The 11,529-nt window shown below is 35.9% G+C and overlaps 1 pseudogene; it reads left to right on the forward strand.

Annotated features, from left to right (window-relative positions):
• Window positions 1-5,787: 5,787 nt before the first annotated feature.
• On the forward strand, window positions 5,788-7,712 carry LOC137625767 (uncharacterized; annotated as a pseudogene).
• Window positions 7,713-11,529: the final 3,817 nt, after the last annotated feature.

Genomic DNA, 11,529 nt, shown 5'->3' on the forward strand with positions numbered 1-11,529 from the left:
TCCTCTTCCTCCTGTTCCAAGACCTAATCCTACTCTTTCTTTGCAAAGATTTCTCAAGAAACCAATTATTATGAGACAAAGGAGTAAAAATAACAATGCACTAAGGAGGGTACGTAGTCAACATTCTCCTCCTCCTCCTCCTCCTCCTACACATTCTTCACCCTCTACATCCGGGATGGTATCATTACAGACAGGTGTCTCTCCAACAAGTTGCATCAAACGGAGAGGAATACACAACAATATCAATTCACACAAGAAGAGAAGGGGTATACAGACTGGTAGGATAATTATCACAGAGGTTGAAATTCCCGAGGAAGGCGAAGATTTCACCTCTTAACCACTACCCCCTGCTACGGCTGTATACCTCTCATTTTTTTTTCCTCTAATACCTTCCTTCTCACCCCTAACTCATGGTAAATAGCACTGACTGTGACACTGACCTGATTCAAGTCTGTAAATGCATCTGTAACTCATTTGGTTTAAAAGAAAAATAGAATATCATCATCATCATCATCATCATTATAATTTCCATAATGTTTATAGTAGCTCACTCCCGAATAATGGAAACATTAAAAACCCCTCGTGTAAACAGATTTAAATAAAGACAATTTTTCATATAATAGCATCCCACTTGAATGAAGGAAATAAAAAACTTTGAAACTGTAAATAAATGTAAATAAAATTAAAAAAAAAATATATATAAATCCAGTGTTTCACTAAACTGAACACCCCCCTATAATATAATTTATAGATATGTATATATTGAATAGTTCCTCATTGGCATTCACACCTTCACAATGACAATTTCAAATTTCCCTAAAGACGTGACAAATATATTTTCGTCCCCATCCAGGATAGTAATAGCTGGATATAGCAATTCAGGGAAAACACAGTTGACTCAAAAGATTATCGAAAAATATCATGAAGTCTTTCACACTATCCTATACTGTGGAGTAGACGACTATCCCTTAGGGTGGCATACCGGGATTAGAAATAAATTTAGAATTAGTAGGGAGATCCTGAATCCTTTTGAATATACAGACAGTGCTGTAGGAGATTTGGGCTTATTATTCGTCCTTGATGATTGCTTTATAGAGGCGTGTGATAATAAATTTGTCACTCAAGCATTCACTGCAGGTCAACACTCAAACATTTCAGTAATATTTATAACTCAGAACGTATTCCACTCGGGTAAATTTAGCAGAAGTATAAGTCTGAATTGTTCTCATTATATATTAATGAGGAATAGGGATATTGGTCAGATCGAAATACTCGGACGTCAGTTGTATGGCAAGAGGAAGGGTCCTGACTTTACTGAAATATATAAAAGGGCTTTATCTCATAATAAGTATGGTTATTTATTAGTTGATCTGGGACCGAATACTCCAGAAGAATTGCAACTTCGTACTAACATAGTAGGGGAGACTGAGTATCAAGTCATTTTTCAATGGTGAGCAGAAGGCATAACTCGATTTTAAAAAGACTTTACGAAACTGAAAAGTCACCGAATAGCTACGGTGGTGTAGAGACATTGTTTAAAAATGCGAGAAAGGTGGATGAAAACATTACTAGGAGTATTGTTAGAGATTTTCTAGAAAGCCAGTCATCATATACCTTACATAAAATCACGCGGAAGAAGTTCACAAGGAGGAAAGTACTATCACCCAAGCCTAGAGTTACAGCTGGTTGTGATCTCGCTGACATGTCGAGACTTGCGAGATACAACCGTGGTTATAAATATCTTTTAATTGTTATTGATATATTTTCCCGCTATCTTCAAGTAGTACCCTTAAAGAAGAAAAATGGCACTAGTGTGATGCAGGCACTCAAAACTGTCCTCGACAGTGACGATTTTAAGGGAGTGTCACGTCTGAACTCTGATGAGGGAGGGGAATTCTATAATAGATATGTCCGTCAATATCTTGATGGGAAAAAGATAAAATTGTATAGTGTATATTCAAGAGAGATAAAGTCTTCAATTGCTGAGCGGGTAATTAGAACATTGAAGAGTAAAATTTACAAACACTTAACTCATAATAATACACTCACTTATATAAATGTGGTAAATGACATTGTTACCAGTTATAATGATTCACCTCATCGCGGGTTAGGGGCTAATCAGACCCCCAATCAGATTCATGTACTAACCGCAAGAGAAGATGTGGAAAGGCAATTTGCGAGGATGTATATTAAGAAGGACGAGACTAAAAAGACATTCAGTTTCACTCTCAGTGTTGGAAGGACTGTACGTATTGCTGATGAGAAAAGGAATGCTCTCTTCAGAAGTGGTTTCACAGTGCAGAATACTTATGAGATCTTCAGGATAAGAAGGATTGACAAAAGTCAGCAACCGACTGTCTATTATTTGGAGGATTTAAGTGGTGAAGAAATTCAAGGTGTGTTTTATAGAGAAGAATTAATCCCAACGACTCTACCTGAACTGTATGATATAATAGTGTTGAGGAGAAAAGCGGTTGGTGGCAAAAGGAAGTATTTAGTTAAGTGGAGTGGATACCCAGACCACTTTAATTCATGGCTTGATGAAAGCCATATAATTCAAGTATGACCAGCTGTAAAAGGAGGGGTCTAATAGAAAAGAATAAGGAATTCATTATTTTTCTATCCCATTTACCCGCCAAACATACGTGTAAAATAATAGCTGTACTTGGAGGAAAATATATTAATACAATTTCCGAAATATTTCAGAATTTCTTGAAGAAGAATCTGACACAGGACGTGAATAATATCAGGAGATTAAAGAGATACAGGGAGGAAGTGCGGAAAATTGCACTGAGGAAAACCCCAATACATAAGAAAAAGAAAATTCTCCAAAGTAGGAGAGGTGGAGCTATTCTGTCTGTATTATTACCACTAGCGGCAGGACTAATATCAAGTATCTTCAAATAAAGCTAATAATAAAAAAAGTCATGAGGGAATTGTATTTAATTCCAAGACTTACTTACGAGCGGATGATGGGAAAAAAGACATCTGATGAGGGGGGACGAACTGATATTTCAAATGTGCGGGAAAAACCCGAAACTTTGAATGTATCATATCAGGCAAAGGTCAGAAATAGCAGCAATATCCCCTTGAAGACTATTGAACGTCGGAAGAGAAATAGGGATAGTCCGCAAAAAAAATGGTTAAGACTACTATAGCGCCCAAGATAAGAGATGTGAGGAATGTCCTGCAGAATAATTCGATTCCTCTCAGGACATACAAAATAAACAGCCAGAACCCCATTAGCAGGCCTTCGCTAGCTGAAATTATCCCCATGTATTTCACTCAGCAGAGAATACCTTATGTTAATAGTGTATTAAAGTACTTAGAAAGGTCCGTTAGCATGAGATGGGATGATAATGGGGATCTCCTTTCACCGATTAATAAGTACAATATTTTAGATATGATACAAAAATTTGACGGTCAAAAAGTGGTTGAGGATGAATATCTGAATGACTATGAATATGTAATAAAAACTGCTAATATACCTCACTGGATGATTAGAAATAAAGCTCTAATAAAGCAGCTAAAAACTGTCTATGAAATTAAAAAGGGAGGGGGTATACATCAAAGAAATCTCAAGAATAAATATCCCCATCAGGAAATTTCCTGGATTCCTTATTAACGAGGCGCGTGAAACGTGATATAACCTGTTCTATAAGGAGCGGAGGGTAGGACAGTAATCAGATGGAAGGAGTTATAACATGATAGTACATGTTAATTGAAGATAACAAGATGAGTATACACCTCGATGAAGTTGTTTACAAGCGTAGCCTCAGATAAGGTGGAACATGAAATATCACGTCGTTAGGGGGAGGAGGGGAGGGATTGATAAGCAAATCGTTTATAAGTTGGGTGAAGGAGCATAGAAAATCAAAAGTTTTGAAGCTTTCTTCAAGATGGAAGGTAGTAGCACCTGCAAGGTAATATTCGGATCCTTGACCAGCCCTGTCTACAAGCAGCGAGGTATCTGCATAGTCACTGCCATAAATGCGGTGGCATGTAAGAATTTTGGGGCTGTGAAGGATGTAGTGGAGGCATACCCCTATGCAGATGTGGCAGGGATGAGATATACAAAGCCTGGCACAAGTTACGCATTTTAAAGGGATAGGAGTGTGCCGGGTACGGCCATTTTGAACACACCCACGCTTGATTTGTATGTGGATAACCCAGTCGTGGCAACTTTAATAACTCAGTATGGTATAGGAGAGTCGATTGAGAATAACCCATATGCAAGGAATAGTGTTCAGTATTCCCAAGATTTACATCACGTGAATGGACTTCGCGAAGATACAGAAGAACGGAGATTACATCACTTCCACAGTGCATTAACAAATTTGGAGGATAAGCTGAATGACCAGAAATTTGATAACGTTCAACATGTGCTTTTCCCATTAGGTATTGGCAGGAGAGGAAGAATTGATGCAAAATGGCTGGCCTACTATCTACCGAGTATATTCACCTTTAATCAAGAACTGGAAGGGAGGACTGTTTATATCGTCGCAGGTGAAAAGTTATTTTCTAGTCTGGATGAAAAACATAAAGGGGATATGGTTATATCCAATCTTCTGGGGCCATTAAGAAAATTAGAAATTGTAAATAATTTTGTTAAGGCTGATGAAGAAAATAGAGATACCTGTGGGGCTGACAGAGGAGAGGTTGAATGTCGCTATTTGTCAATGTATTCGTATGCCTGACCATTTCTGTTTATTTTCAATCTATTTCTTTTCAAAAATAAAATGTTGTGAATAAAACTATTGAGTTTCAATTACATCCTCCTAAAAATGTATACTGCATGTATAGTTATAAATATGAACTCACTGAAATATCCCTCCTCAGTAGGGTAAGAAGATGTCTGGTGACCACACGCTTTATTTAACCAGTATAGGCTGCTTAAATGCATATCCAGATAACAAGCCTAGTAGATTTATTAACAGGATTGCTACACCGATAGTTTTGGGGGATGATTATGAGTATGAAGTGGATCTCGTGTCTATCATGCACCAAATTCAGTACTACGCCATAAAGTCGAATGATACACAGTTTCATATCAAGGTGCATACACGATACCAGTCTGCTAATAATACTTCCACTGGTGAAAGTATGGCGGCACATACACATGCATATACGCCTAATATTAGTGTCATGGCAGGGGATATGAAGAAGTTGGTTAAGAATTTAAACGACGATTTAAATAAGGAATTAAAGGTTTATTTTAGTGATAGGTATTCAGCATTCATTAAACGTAGCACCATATTCAAATGGGATGACACTCAGAAAAAAATAACCATACAATATGTTAAGGGTGATTCATTCAGGAAGGGGGATGTGCAGACAATTCATATAACTTTCAGCAGTGAAGCATCCAATCTGCTGGGCTTCAGAGCTGATACAGAATATATAATCTATGGAAAAGGAGAGAAAAAAGAGGTTTCAAGCTATACATTCCCATCTGAAAATTGTGGAGTTGATTATATGTATATTTATTCGGATGTGATACAGCCGAGTTACTTTGCTGGCAGACTTGTAAATATTTTAGACTGTTTCCATATAGATAACGGCAAGAATAGAGGTATACATAACACATTATATAAACCTCTAAATACAAAGGTGTTGGATCAAATATCTATAATCATCACGGATCAGAATGGGAGAATCATAAGATTCGTTGAAAACTCTAGCGTGACCTGCGTCCTCCATGTCAGGGTTAGGTGAATAAAATGATAAATACCGATGTACCTAGCATTAATTGACAATTGACCATCACAGGAGGCTGTACTACTGCAGAGTTTTTTTTTTTCTTTTTATATTACTATTTCGGAGTAGATACGATCAAGATCATGAGACTGACCTTCATTCCACCATCAGAAGAGGAATTTAGGAGGCTTTTTCTTTCTTCACCCCTAAGAAGAGGTGGTGGGCTAGAAGATATTTCAATATTTTATCCAACTCGAAGACGGGGAGGAAGTGTGTTGTCAGCTATATCAGGGGTGGCTAGGAGGGTATTACCCTTTATATTCAAGGCTCTCAATCCTTCAGCTAAGGAATTTGGTAGGGCTGTAATGTCCGATATGATCACTGCGGAAAGACCATTAAAGGAATCTTTAAAAAAACATGGAGTTCAGGCATTGAAGTCAACAGGGTTAAGACTTCTAAAAGGTTCAGGAAAGAGAAGGAAGTCAAAAAAAGGAAGCAGTTTGAAAGTGATTCGTAAGACTAAGAAGGAGTTTGGAGGAACGCGGAGATTGCATAAGAATGATGTGTATAACCTTCTACATTCATTAGGACGTGGGACATCATAGGGTTTGTATCCTTTCTTTAATCTCATTTCATAACTAAGCAGAATTTTCAACTTCACATCATGGCTGGAATGACACCGAATACCCCAGGAAGTGGAAATAAGATTCCCGTATCCTCGTATATGGCAGGAATATCTGAATTATATCCAAATGTTAACAGGCAGCGACTAATTGAAAGTTCAATTAATTCTAATGAGAGGGTAGACTTCATGCCCAGTAATGTGGGAATTAATCAGCTATTGTCTGATAGGTATATAGAATTTCGTGTGAATGGGGTGGTCGGTTCCTTTCTTGATTTATCGAGTATAACATTAGAATTATTCATTCGTATCACTAGAAATGGTGTCAATTTAACAGCGGCACAAAATGTGGGAGTAGTAAACGGGGTGAGTAATACATTATTCAAGTCCGTATCCGTCTTTCTGAATGAAAAGATGGTCGAGTCATGTCCTTTATACAATTATTTATCTTATATGAAGATGTTGATGAATGTGAAGCCGGACTCACTCGAGAATATAGCGAGGTGTGGATATTTATATGATGATTATTGTGAAGAGCACAGGATTACGAGGCAATATACTGATGATACATTTAAGGAGGGGGAGCGTTTGGAAGTTAAGCAGATGTCCAAGCTTAAAATCTATGGAATTAACACATACTTCCCACTATTACTAGATTTAGCAACTATTGACATGTATCTAATGGATTCTGTCAATCTGAGAATTCGATTAGAGTTAGCGAATGATAGTTGGGTTATGAACACGGATAAGGTGGGACATTTAAATAATCTGACAATACAGCAATCGAAGTTATGGATAGATCGTGTCACTCCTCATTATAACGCAATGGCTGCGTTGAATCAGTCATTATTATCAAAGCTTATACAATACATATTCAGTAAGTCTCTTTATAAGACACGTTGTTGGGATTAATGAATCGTCAATAATGATAGATGAACCTTTTGGTTCATGCATTCCAGACAAGATGACACTAGCACTAATTGATATGAGACATTTTTCAGGGGATTATACAAGAAACCCATTATTCTTCCACCATGCAAATGTAAATAATATACATATCACCATTAACGGAAGTACCGTATATAATATAAACGCAGCATTCCCAGAGAGAGTTGTGCAGGCGTATTATGAATCTCGGAAGGCTATTGGCATAGATGATGAGAATATTATATCCTTGGATAGTTTTACGGAGGGGAGAACCATTTTTAATTTCAATTTCGTACATGAGGATATGAAAGAAGCTCTACCAGTAGAGAGATCAGCCAGTATGCGAATCATTTAAAAATTGACTACAGCAGTAACGACACCCCATCTCATTATGCTTTTTGGAGATACTACGGGTATTTTATCGATTGATGCGGACAGGATTATTCATTGTGATGTGAGGGGTTAGGACTGATGGATACTAGAGAGCTGGATAGAGCTCTAAGGGGGAGGGTGGGGAAATTAGTGAATTACGTAGGCATATTTTCTTCTGATCATGTGGGAGGTATAAGGTTGAGGTCATACAGGGAGGAAGCTATCACCTTCATCGCAAATACGTTGGAAACCTCTTCAGACATCAATAGCATGGGACACTGGGTCTGCTTTTATGTGGCTAAGTCACCTGAAAATTATATAATATGCTTTGATAGTTATGGTATTAGCCCAGAGATATACAGTAAGCTTTTCTTGACCTTCTTCAAGAGGAATGAATCCTTTGAATTGTTCAAATTCATGACACCAATCCAGCCAGATTTATCATATAAGTGTGGGTTATATGTTTTATACTTCATACATTCAGTTAGTCATTACGGGGTAGGGTATACGTTACGGAAAATAAAGACCATGTTTTCCCCCAGTAATTTAAGGCTAAATGATGGGATAGTAGCTAATTATTATTTCACTCGTTTGATGAGGAGACGCTGCTCTGAGTATAAAGGGAGAGAAAAGAGAGCGATTACATATAAAGAATGCATCAGAATGAGGGATAACTATGAACCTTCCTGAGTCTAATTATTAGAAATAGTCATGATAGGGGATGTCCCACGTTTGCACGAGTTTATTTATATCCATGACGGTGAGTTAATTTCTATTTTATTTTTTTATTCATTTATTAATTAGGGCCGGGAATTATTCATGGGATTAATTTATTCCTTAGTGGAGGTGGCATCATGAGTCTAATGAGTTATTTGTTTTATACCTTATCAGGATTCCAACCAGACCATTTATCTCAGCAGTGGAGGATGAAAACTAATAATTCTAAACCGTGGAGCACAGTGAGGTTGGGATACGAGAGGGCTTTGATGTCCTTCAAGAAGTTCACAAAAATGACATTGGAAGCATTCTTACAAATCCGCTTAAAATTTGTATGTTAGGAGAAATGAGAAATACATGCATATATAAAGATCAGTCTGGTTGTATAAGATAAATAAAATACTGCTTTTTAAAATATTACTTTCACTATCCAATGTATGCGAAACCTTATGATGCTGACGAGAAAGATAACATTCATCGTCACGAGGACACATTCGTAGATCTGTTTATTCAGGTGTTATCGTATCAAGTATCGTGGCTTATCATCATCACGAGAAAGATAACACATTGTCAGCAGGACAAAATATACCTACATCTGTTTATTCAGGTGTTATTGTAATATTGTAATAATCTTATTAACAATAATTTCAAAACATAACGATAATTTTAATCATTTCCATAATAATTATCTAAGTTTGAATGATGGATTCGTGTTATTATTATTATTATTATTATTATTATTATTATTATTATTATTATTATTATTATTATTATTATTATTATTATTATTATTATTATTATTATTATTATTGTACTGGGTTGTTCAAGGATAGACATTAGTCGTAACAGTTGTTTATTGGTAACAAGAAGTTTCAACCTGAAATATATATTCCAGGTAATACAAAATAATATAATGCCACCAGCTATAAAAATCTTGAATTCCCCCGATTTAATCAATAATAATAATAATGAGTATTGTAATAAACAATAATTTCAAAATATAACGATAACTTTAATAATTCCCATAATAACTATTTAAGATTGAATGATAGCTCCCTTATGCAATATTGATAAGTGAAAGGGGGAGTTGAAATCTTACATCCATCATTGGAATTTCGTATTCAGTCTTTAAGTTATAAATGAGATATCAACATTGTAAACAAAATGTTAATACCGTGTCTGGCCTTTTATAATATTCATTAAAAGGGTGAAGTTTAGCCATATCATCTTAAAAAAGGGGTGATGTTTAGCCATTTAATCTTAATTAATAGGGTGAAGTTCAACCAATGCATATACATATACACACACATATATTATCTTGATGTCTGGATTCACTCTCATATCTCAGGATCCGAGACCCAAGGTGGAACCACCCAGAGACAATAGCTTCTGGCCAGCCAGGGGATCGAACCATTTTTTCACTCACTTGATGGGTTAGGTTAGGTTAGGTTAGGTTAGGTTAGGTTTAAGATTGAATGTTTAGGTTAGGTTAGGTTAGGTTAGGTTTAAGATTGAATGGTTAGGTTAGGTTAGGTTAGGTTAGGTTAGGTTGGGTTAGGTTAGGTTAGGTTAGAGAGAGAGAGAGAGAGAGAGAGAGAGAGAGAGAGAGAGAGAGAGAGAGAGAGATACGGTAAGGGTAGTCAATGAGGTTAAGAGAAGGGGGGTGGAGTTAGGTTAGAGATAGCCAGTGAGGTTAAGGGAGGGGTTGGAGTTAGGTTTGGGGGGGACACCCTTGTAGATCGATTTCCTTATCGCTATACGGATCCAAAACTAGCCATTTTCCCTACTAGCTACAACCCTAGTTAGAAAAGCAGGATGCGATAAGTCCAAGGGCTCCAACACGGGAAAAAAGCTCGGAAAAAAATGAGATAAGGAAATTAATAAACTATATAACAAGTAATAAAAATAAATTAAGAACAGTGACAGCATTAAATAGATATTTCCTAAAATCATTTGCTGCAAGTTTGAACTTTTAAATGTTCTACCGATTCAACTTGGTCACAGCTGGAATAAAACTTCATTGCTATTATTACTACTATTATGATTATTAATAGCTAAGCTATAACCCTAGTTGGAAAAGCAGGAGGCTATAAACCCAAGGGCTCCAAGAGGGAAAAATAGCCCTGTGAGTATACGAAATAAATAAACCACAAGTGATGCCATGAACAATTAAAATAACATATTGTAAGAATAATAACACCGTTAAAATATATCAGTCATATAGATATGTTAGCCTATTCAACATAAGACACTCTATGCAAATTTAAATTTTTTTCTGGATGTAAAATTAGACAGATGTCATCTCGGGATAATTGAAGTGTGTACTGGAGGCGTATATTTAGATACCAGTTTGTACTGTATTTGAAAAGAAATAATTTATCTTTTAGATTTTTGGGAAAATGCAATAGAGAATATTAGAGGAAATTTTAATTCCTTAGATTGTGGTGAAAATAGAGCAAGTAAAAATGAACTTGTCACGGTTAATTTCCTGTATTTATGAAATTGTTAAAATGATTACATGTCTTTTGTTAGGAGAAGAAACTCTTCGAGGCAAAGGTATAATCTGTTTAGTGAAATATTTTTTGTAACTAAGATAGAGTCACAGGAGAGAGAGAGAGAGAGAGAGAGAGAGAGAGAGAGAGAGAGAGAGAGAGAGAGAGAGAGAGAGAGAGAGACTCTAAGGATCTTATTTTGTGCAAATTATTATCTGAAAATGTAAAAAATAATTAAAAGATCGATCAGAAAATAATTCATATCTCCAATACAATTGAAAAATAGGAAATCAATCCATATTTTTAATAACAATAACCAAATAAGGTCAATTAATAATTTTCCTTAATTATCTCAAGTATAAACCTTTTACATTATAATTTCCTCACACAGAATTTACTCTCTGCTAACTATCAAACCATTGTTCTCCAGCCTTGGGAAGTGCCAATGCCACTGTAACAAGGTCTTCCTTTGTGTTAATTTAGAGTTCTCTTGCTTGATTTGAGGACACAATATTTTATCTTCTATCTATTCCCCATTATTTTTCATGTTTTATGGTTTAAATGTGAAAGATCTATTTCAATGTTTTTACTGTTCCTAAAATATTTCAAATTAGTTGTTCATTGCCCATTTTTATTTTATTTTAGTATTGTATTTAGTTTCCTTATTTTCTTTCCTCACCGGGTTATTTCTCTGTTGGGGCC

This window comes from Palaemon carinicauda, chromosome 32 (genome assembly GCF_036898095.1).
Source record: "Palaemon carinicauda isolate YSFRI2023 chromosome 32, ASM3689809v2, whole genome shotgun sequence".
Taxonomy (NCBI): Eukaryota; Metazoa; Arthropoda; class Malacostraca; order Decapoda; family Palaemonidae; genus Palaemon; species Palaemon carinicauda.